This window comes from Elephantulus edwardii, unplaced genomic scaffold (genome assembly GCF_000299155.1).
Source record: "Elephantulus edwardii isolate Elephantulus edwardi_28Jun2011 unplaced genomic scaffold, EleEdw1.0 scaffold00190, whole genome shotgun sequence".
Classification (NCBI taxonomy): domain Eukaryota; kingdom Metazoa; phylum Chordata; class Mammalia; order Macroscelidea; family Macroscelididae; genus Elephantulus; species Elephantulus edwardii.
Genome location: NW_006399940.1, coordinates 6,219,731 through 6,229,712, shown reverse-complemented (window position 1 = coordinate 6,229,712; position 9,982 = coordinate 6,219,731). Strand labels below are relative to the sequence as shown.

General features: G+C 39.5%; 1 pseudogene; it reads right to left on the bottom strand.

The window, feature by feature from the left end:
* LOC102851626 overlaps window positions 1–9,982 on the bottom strand; it is a 26,260-nt pseudogene that overhangs the window by 2,014 nt on the left and 14,264 nt on the right.

Here is a 9,982-nt window from a genome sequence, read left to right as displayed (position 1 = left end):
GGAGTTTTGCATCTATATTCATGGGAGATAGTGGTCTGTAGTTTTCTTTTTTGGTAAAGGTACTGTAAATTGCACTGGAGGAGATTGTCCCTCCATTGCTGGATTAGAGCCACATTCCTTTGGGCAGGCAGCACAATTCTTCACCAATATGATGTCAAAAAAGGATTTTTGCCAAATCTGCTTTTATGAACTAAAACTTGGATGCAATGTAGCACAAACAGTTTGAAAAAACAATGAACTTTGAGGTGAGGGGCATGTTAATGAATGCATAGCACAAGGATCGTTTCAATGATTTTGCTTCGTGAATTTAAACTTAAAGACAAGGTTGAGGTCATTGGAAATTGCCAAGTTAGGGTAATAATTGAAGCTAATCCTCTCAGAACTAGAAGAAGTTGCAAAACTTCGTGTGCATGAGCCAATGGTTGCTCACCATTTGGAGCAAATCTGAAAGGTGAAGAAGCTTTGACAAATGGATACGACACAAGCTGAACAAAAATCAAAGCAATCCTCACTTTAGGACCTATTCTGTGTTCTTATCACGCAATACATACTATCCATTTCTCAATCACATTGTCTTGTGTGAGGAAAAATGGGTCCTTGGTGACAACCAGTGATGTTCAGGGGAGCAACTGCATTGAGGTGAAGCACTGAAACACTGCCCAAAACTGGGCTTACACTGAAAAAAAGGTCATGAAGACTGGTGGTCTGGGGCTGGATTAATCCATTACCATTTCTTAAATCCAGGTGAAACCATTACAGAAGAGAAATGACGCAAAAAAATGGACAGAGATAGTTAATATTTGTGTCCAGCATTGGTCAACTAAAAAGGTTCAATCCTTCTGTACAACAACATGTCACATAAGCAACACTCTAAAATATAAAATAATTGGTACACAAAACTGCCTTATCCAGTCCACACATCTTGACAACTTGCCACTGCTTTTTCAAGCACTTTGATACGTTTTTGCAGGGGCAACTTCAATGACCACAAAGCTGACATGAATGCCTTTAGAATATTTTCTACTCCAGAATCCTGAAATTTCGTTACCAGAGTAAACAAACTTGTATCTTGCTAGGAACTATGTCTATTTTAATGGTTCTTATTTTGACTAATAAAGTTAAGTATAAGCAGAGTTAAGGAATTTAAAAGTTAAGGTTTAAAAGCCTGCATTATTTTTGTGACAACCTGATATCATTAGGGAGCTCTGGTGACTTCATGATAAGGAGTTGTGCTGCTAACCCAAAGACAGGCAGCTTGAATGCACCAATTACTTTGTGGAAGAAAGATGGGCAATGTCCTCCCATTTATAACATTTGAAAACCTGCTGTAGAGTCAGCTATGAGTTGGTTCCAACTTGAAAGTACACAACAACAACAATAATATACAAATGTATATGGGGAGTTCTGGTGACCTAGTGGTAAGGAGTTGCAGCTGGTAATCCAAAGGTATTTGGATCAAATCTACCAGCTCCTCTGCAGGAGAAAGATGGGCAATATCTTCCTGTGTGAGTAACTGCTTCTGAAAACCTATGGGAGGGTCAACTGTGGGTTGGTTCTGACTTGAAGTCCACAACAACTGGTAGTATGGAATCGTCTGTAGAGAGTTGCACTGCTAACCCAAAAGTTGTATCTTTTTGGTTCAAATCCACTAATGGCTTAGTGAGAGAACGATGGGAAATCTCCTTTATAGCTGTGTGACTTTTGGGTTAGCATTGGTAGCTCCCTTTATTTGTATATGTGTTTAGTGATTTTTTTGCTTAATAAAGCTCTGGTTTGTTAACTAATATTATGCTAAATACTCTGATTTATTTTGGGGCCATATTAATAGGGGGGAAACCCTTCCAAATATATGAGTTTTCTGTGAAAAGCAGTGGATAAACAAAAGAGGTTTATAAACAAAATGATAATTTTATGAGCTAGTGACTTTTGACATCCATACTGATTTTTGCTGAATGTTTTTGCTGTTGAAGATAAACTTCCTTCCCTCAGAGCACAAATTCTTCTCTCAGTGATCAGTTTCTCAGTGAAAAGACCACTTGGTGTTTATGACTCCAAGGAAAGTCATACCTACATTTAATAACACTTCATTTTGCCACAAGATCAAGACTGATGTGGCAGAAAGTTTATGGGATACTTTTTAAAAGAAGAGAAATGATAAGGAACTGATACTAAAGGCAAACAGATAAATGCTTTTAAACCATTTAAAACTCCCCCTCATTTCTGTTCCTTTTATCTTGAAGGCACTTCCTTACACATTTCTTAAAGATGTTGAAGTCTTAGCTGCCTAGGGCTTACATAATAAAACACTCCACAGTGGCAAGCAAAGAAATTAGCAATCACACATAAACACACAGCAGCTGACTTTAAAGAATAAAACAATATTTCTTCACAGTTCTTCAGGCGAGAAGTCCAAATTAAGGGTGTCTATGTTTGCTCTCAAAAAAACTTCATTCTACTTTGGAAGGGCGAGTTCTTTTGTGCTGGATGGAGGTCGGCTCTGGCCTGGTTGGTTGGTGGTGAGAGTGGGCAGGAAGCCTTTTGTGGAGTCAATGAGAGACTGGTACATGGGCTGAGGTTTTTAAAAATTCATTTGGACCCTTGGGCCTGTGACCATCGGGCCTGGTTTTAATTGTGCTTGAAATGAACATTTTTCTACATGGTACAGCACTGTTCTGTCATTTCACTGTACTGAGAATTTGGGATTGCTGTGATACTGAATGGTTTACCTGTGGTGCGTCAAACACCCTAATGGTTACACATGGTTGACAATGTTTGGTAGGACTTACAGATTAAGATTGGCTTGGAAGCAGGAATGGTGTCTACTTCCTAAACATGCTGGTAGAAACTTTATGAACTTAGAGAAATGACAATAGTTATAGAACAGAATTAATGTCTTTTGTTTATACAGTCACTACTTGATAAGACTTAACAACAACAACAACAACAACAAAAACAAAACAACAACAACAACAACATATAAAGCCAGGCCCTTGTCTCCATTTTGGAGTTGGGTGAAGTGGACTCTGTAAGATGATGCTCTTATTTGGTTGTGAATCTGTGTGGATTGTGTGGTTGTTTTTTATTTAAGCCTCTTGTTTAGAGTTAACAAGACCTTCTAGAGGGCCTTTATATTTAAAAGTTGGGCCCGAGGGATTATACTTTAATCCCTTGTTATTATATTTTGGAGGAACATTCTTCTAAGTCATACAGCACATGCTGAGGTAATCTGGGTTTGCTGTGAAACTGAACCTTGTGCCATTGTGGTCTCAAATGCCATAATGGAACAACTGTAGGCAGTATTTGGTGGAGCTCCAGATTGATTCAGGTTTGGAAGCAGGAGTGGCATCCATATCCTAAACCACATGAATCTGGAAACTATGAACTTGGAGAAATGATGATAGATATAGAAAGGCTTCAGGCCTTTTGTTCATATATCTATCTCTATCTCTACCTCCCTCTATCATATCTATCTATCTATATCTATCTATCTATCTATCTATTTATCTATCTATCTATCTATCTATCTATCTATCTATCTATCTATCCCTTGTATTTAAGTCAGTTGGGCTGGAGGATCTAGTGTTATTTTATTTTGGAGGACATTCTTCTAAGTTGTACAGCACTCTTCTGTCAATTTGCTGCACTGAGGTAATATGGGTTTTCTGTGATGCTGAACCTTGTGCCACTGGGGGATCAAATGCCATAATGACTGCCCATAGTAGCTAGTGTTTGGTGAAGCTTCCAGTTTAAGATAGGTTTGGAAACAGGAGTGGCATTTACTTCCTAAGCCACATGCCTCTGGAAACTATGAACTTGGAGAAATGATGATAGTTATAGAAAGGCGTCAGGCCTTTTGTTTATAGAATGTCTATGAGTTGTGCTTGACTCGATGGCAATCAACAACAACACACGTTCTCTCTCTGTCACCTCCAAAATAAGACCCTTCTTGTCATCTTCATCTTTTAATAGTACTGAGTGCTTTTTGTCATTCCTTTTCTAGTTCTAGTATTCACATGGCATTTGTTTTTCACTGTGTGTGAAGGAGCCCTGATGGTATAGTGGTGAAGTTGTTGGTTGCTAAAAGATGGATCACTGTTTTTAACAATTAGCCATTCTGTAGGAAAAAGATGTGGCAGTCTGCTCCCACACAAATATTTTCAGCTTTGAGATAGGCTGTCCTATAAGAATGTTACAAATTGAGAGTAGATTTTCAGGTAATCAGTGCTTTATTGAATTTGTTCCCTACCCTCAACCCCAAATATTTGTAGTAAATCTTGACTTTTATACCTATGGATGAGGAAACTACAGTGGTGTAGTCTAAAGAGAGTTGTCATACTTTTCTGGTGGTTCAAATCCACCTGCCACCATGAAGGAGAAAAATGAACACTCTCTTTTAGTGGTATTTACAGTCTTGTAAACCCACTGAATTACTTGCTATGCATCAGGGAGCTGGACAATGACTAAGGATGACAGAAGACTTGATGCCTTCGAGTTGTGGTGCTGGAGAAGAGCCTTGAACATACCATAGACTGCCTAGAAAACAAATGAAAACAAGTTTCTCCCCGAAGGCTAGAATATTGAAACTCCATCTAACTCCATCTAATACTTTGGGCACGTGGCTAGGAGAGATTGGTCCTTGGAGAGGACATCATGCTTAGAAGGATGGAGGGACAGCACAGAAAAGGAAGACGCAGAATCACATGGATTGATACAGTAACTGGGGCAATGGTAGTTGGTGTGTTGGGCTTAATGAGACTGGCTCAGGACAGGGCAGGCTTCAGGGCTGTTGTACCTAGGGTTGTTATGAGTTGTAGGTGACTAAACGGCATGTAACAACAACAATGCCACTAAAAGGTCAGCTCTTATTTGGTTCAAACCTGACAACAATGAGTTTTTGTGGGGTTTATCTTTCAATATGACTTTCCTAATCATAATTTGACTTTGCCATGTAGATGGGTGAGGAGGATAAGTGTATGGGGCATGATAACCTATTCACAAGGAAATCGGCTATCTACCAATCCACAAGGATATTGGCTAGTCTAACAATCTACAAGAGGATTGGCTAGTCTCACCATTAAATTGAGCAGTCTAGCAGCAGGAGAACTAGACCTTCTTTGCCTCATTGAAGAAGAAAGAAAATGTAGGACACTTTTTGAGACCAGAAATTTTTGCTCCAGTTACACCTATGGGGGCAGCAGCCATGGCTGAAACAGACCTGATGTGAGATGGGACCTTGATGCTAGTACACCATTGGAACCAGATCTAAGAGCCTTTGTCCAAGTATGTTAGACAACTGTGGGTGAAGGGCCATACTTTACAGAACTGATAACTTTATAACACTGCCATAAAGCTTCAAGGCTCAAGGCTGAGGTGCCTGTGAGCACATTTCAGAAGCCAAATTGATGGTATTCTGCTACTAACCTGGATTAACGATATTTATTATGTTGCTCGATAATTTCCACACTCTGTTGGATCATCTTTCTTTGGAGTGGGAACAAATACATATCTCTTCCAGTCAGTTGGCCAGGTGATTGTCCTCCAGATTTCTTGGCACAACTTAGAGAGCACATCTAGGGCAGCATCTAGATGTTAGGTGAAATATGTCAATTAGTATACCATCACTTCCTGGGGTCTTACTTTTTGTCAATTCTTTCAAAGCAGCTTGAACTGCCACCTTCATCACCAAAGGCTCTTGCTCATATATTGTTTCATTAAATTTTTCTGTGTCCACCAATTCCTTTTGGTACGATGACTCTGTATACTTTTCCCATCTACTTTTAATTCTTCCTGGATCGTTTGATATTCTGCTCACAGCATCCTTACGTGTTGCAACTCGAGGTTTGAATTTGTTCTTCAGTTACATCAGCTTAAAAAATGCTGAGTGAGTTCAGCCCTTTTGATTTCCTGACTCCAAATTCTTGCACATTTCATTGTAAAACTTTACTTTGTCTACCCATGCTGCCTTTTGAAAGCTTCTGTTCAGCTCCTTAATGTCTTGATTTCTTCCCTCTGCTTTGGCTTCTCAGCACTCTAGTGCAATATTCAGAGTCTCTTCTGACATCCCTCTTGGTCTTTTCTTCCTCCCCTGTCTTTGTATTGACCTTTTGCATTCTTCCTGGATGATATTCACGATAGTCTCCGACAACCCATTTGGTCTTTGCTCATTAGTGTTCAAGGCCTCAAACCTGTTCCTGAGATGGTTTTGAAAGTCAGGTGGGATAGACTCAAGGTCATATTTTGGTTCCTGTGGATTTTATTTCCTTTTCCTCAGCTTAAGCTTGAATTTGCATATGAGTAGTTGGAAGTCTCTTCCACAATCAGCACCTGGCCTAGTTTTCCTAGCTGATATTGACCTTCTTCAGAGGTTCTTTCCACAAATGTAATCAATCTGATTCCTATGCATACAATCAGGTGAAATTCATGTGTATAATCTGTGTTTATGTTTCTTATAAAATGTATTTTCAAGGAATAATTCATTGATTGTGCAAAATTCTATCATTCTATTTCCAGCTTCATTTCTGTCACCAAGGCCATGTTTTCTAAATACTAATCCTTCTTCTCTGTTCCCAACTTTTGCATTCCAGTTACCCATTATTATTATTAAAGCATCCTGATTGCATGTTTGATTGATCTGACTGCAAAAGATCCCTGGAGAAGATTAAACCAGGCTACTCCTTGGAGGCAAGGATTCTGAGGCTTTGTCTGACATACTTTGGTGAGATCAGTCCTTGGCGAGGGACGTCATGCTTGGGAAGGTGAAGGGACAGTGCAGGAGAGGAAGATCCTCCATGAAATGGATTGTTTCAGTGACTGGGGTAATGGGGATAGGTGTGTCAGAGACAGTAAGATTGGTACAGGATAGAGTAGGGCTTAGGGCTGTTGTACATAGGGTCGCTATGAGTCGCAGGTGATTCGATGGCACATAACAACAACAATAACAATAACAACAACAACCACCTGTATTATAACCTTTTGACTTTCCCAATGTGGCTCTGTATGGTCTGTGATCTGTTGCATCAGATTTTGGACCTAGAAGAGCAGTAAGATTTCTGTTGAGATGTGTAGAAGGTATGCGAGCATGGGGGAACATGTCAAACCTCATGGGAAATGGTTTTGTATTGATGCTGTGGATGGGGACAGTTTTCCATTGTAAAATCAGTAAAGGTCAGACATGGCCATTCCCATGGGGCCCTTGCTCTTTTTACAGTTTATAACTATGAATGTGAGCTGATTTGGAAATAGGGTTCCTTTGTTATATTAAAGGAGATCTGACACCATTATTATTGGGTTGCAAACTAAAGGTGAGTAGTTTAAATCCAGCCCCTATGGTGGAGGATGATAGACATGCTTCTGTTAGGATTCAGTCTCAGAAACTGATGGAAGTTCTCTACTTGGAATCTACTAGATGGCAGAGGTTCAGTTATTTTGGTTGATTGTTATGTCAGTGAGGTCATAGTGGCACAGGGTGTGGTTGGCCTTCAGAGTGTTCCGGAAGAAGCTCTCTCTTTCCCCCTGTACTCTTCTTGTTATATCCTGACCTACAGATCATAAATATTCTGCAGAAATCTCCAGTCTGGCTGGCACATGTCTTATCCAACCAATAGATTTTGGACCAGCAGGCCCACAATTGTATGTGCATCATTGATTTTGCTTCTCTAGAGAACCTAAATTATAAGGTCAATGTCTGGTACAATGACTGCAAAAGAAATTTAGAATAGGAGAGGACATAAAAGGCTAGAAGTATAGGGAAGACAGATGGATAAATTTTCAATCCAAATTAACTACATTCAATCCAATTACAGCCCAAATTCATTGTGTCCTTTGAAGGGAAAAGTGACTCACATAGATATGAATCCTAGTCTGTCACTCTGTATTGGCTGCCTCTCCTGAGCAAAGTGATCAAAAATGCATCCTTCAAGCTCTTCATTTTGAAAACCAGTTTCTTTGGATTCAAATAGGCTGTTACCCCCATGCAAAAATATGCTTCAAGTATAAGCTAGGATCTTAAAAAGTGGTAAGAAGCTGTGCCCAACAGAAGGCCTGTGATTCAAGCCTACCAATTGTTCTGTGAGAGAAAGATGGGCAATCTCTCCATGTGATTTACTGCCTCTGGAAACTCACTGGTGGGTCAGCTATGAGTTGGTTTCGACTTGATGGTCCTGAACAACAAGAGATTTTTAACTTCTAGAAAAAAGACAGATTCCCCAGAAGATTCTGGGCTCCAAAACAAAATCCCAAAATCTGGGGTGCATCTAGAACCCTTTGTAGGGGAGACTTCTTGCTCTCTGCTTTATTTGCTTAGCAATAACCTCCTGAATGTCATCATCCTAAATTCAATTTGCTCACAATGCTGTCAGGAGGTGAACCATGGTAATTTTCTGAAAAAGTGATTTGTTTTTACATGGCTTATTTCTGACTGTAGTTACAGAAAAGCAGTTCCATGCTCATCAAAGCAGACTCTATTTTAATTTTCTGTGAAATCTGGTGGCCTATGAAGATGAATGCTGTGCAGAGTACAGAACACCACAATCTGTTTCCACAGGGAAAGAGGATGAATGATCTGATGCAAACATTTCTTTCTGTGATCTCAGATGGAAGAAAAGCTCCCTTTCATGTGGGTGCTTCAGGATGCTTTGCATTGACTCGACACAGTAACTTCAAAGCATTTACTTGCCTGTCAAGGGTAATTATCTCCAATTTGCAAAGTAACACACTCACATACACGGTCTTTTCACTGTTTACAGAGTACTCTTGTGACTTCCAGGTAGCTTAGGGACACTGGACAACATTTCTAGTACATGAAACAAGTTCTTGTTTCTACCCTCCCTAGAGGGAGGAGATTAGTTTTAATTAAAGGCTTTCTAAAGAACTAAGTGTTTGAGGTTGACATTCTACTTACAACGATTTAAGAACCCAAGCAAGGACATAAACTTTAAAAAAGTAACCCAAATTTTCAGATCACTAAAATAGGATCTGAGTACACCAAACTATTCATTTGAACACGTCAATATTGGATAAAACAAACAAACAAAAAACATCCCAAACTAGTTACCATCATGTAGATTCCAATCCATGGTAGGCTCCATTTGTGTTAGAAGGACAGCTGTGCTCTGCTGTGTTTTTAAGTTGACCACCAGACCTTTTTTTGAGCTGTCTTAGCCCTGAGGGAGAAAGATGAGCAATCTCCTTTCATGAAATTGAAGGCTTTGAAAACTAATGGAAAGTCATCTGTGAGTTGGTTCTGACTTAACCACAATGAAAGACTGAACAGATACAAACCCCAACCTTTTAATTAGTGGCAGAATACTTAATCATTTGTGCCATCCTAGGGTGGCTTACTGGCAAGAAGGTGCGCTGCAATCCCAAAGGCATGTGATTTGAATTTGCCAGCTGCTTCACATGAGAAAGATGGGCAACCTTCTCTGGTGTTATTATCTGCTTCTGTAAAGCCGCTGAAGGGTTAGCTATGGATCAGTTCTGACTCAATGATGACACACAACAACCACCACCACCACCAGCACCTAGTATCAGATAAGATAAAAACAAACAGACAAAATTGTTATGTAACTCAGTTTCACAACAGTAATACTTTTGTCACTTGATTTTTCATTAGTGTCAATATTATTTTATGGCTAGTAATAAAAAAGATAGTTTAACATCTTATTTAAGGCAATAGGACATTTTATCATCATCACAAAATATTTTAAAGAACAATAGAATAAAAAAGAATTTCATAGACCCTTTCTGGTTAGACTATGCCATCCTTTATGTAAAGATTTTGTTAATTTTAGTGGATAAAGTTGAAAGGCATGAAACATGTATGATGACACGTAACCATAATAAAATGAGTTTTCTAGAATCTCTAGATTTTATTTTCAATTATCCAAAGTACTTCACACTTAATATCTTGATTTCTGAGCGCAAGGGCGACGCAGCGCGAGGGCGACGCCGCCAGCCGGGGGAACGCCGCCGCCAGACCGGG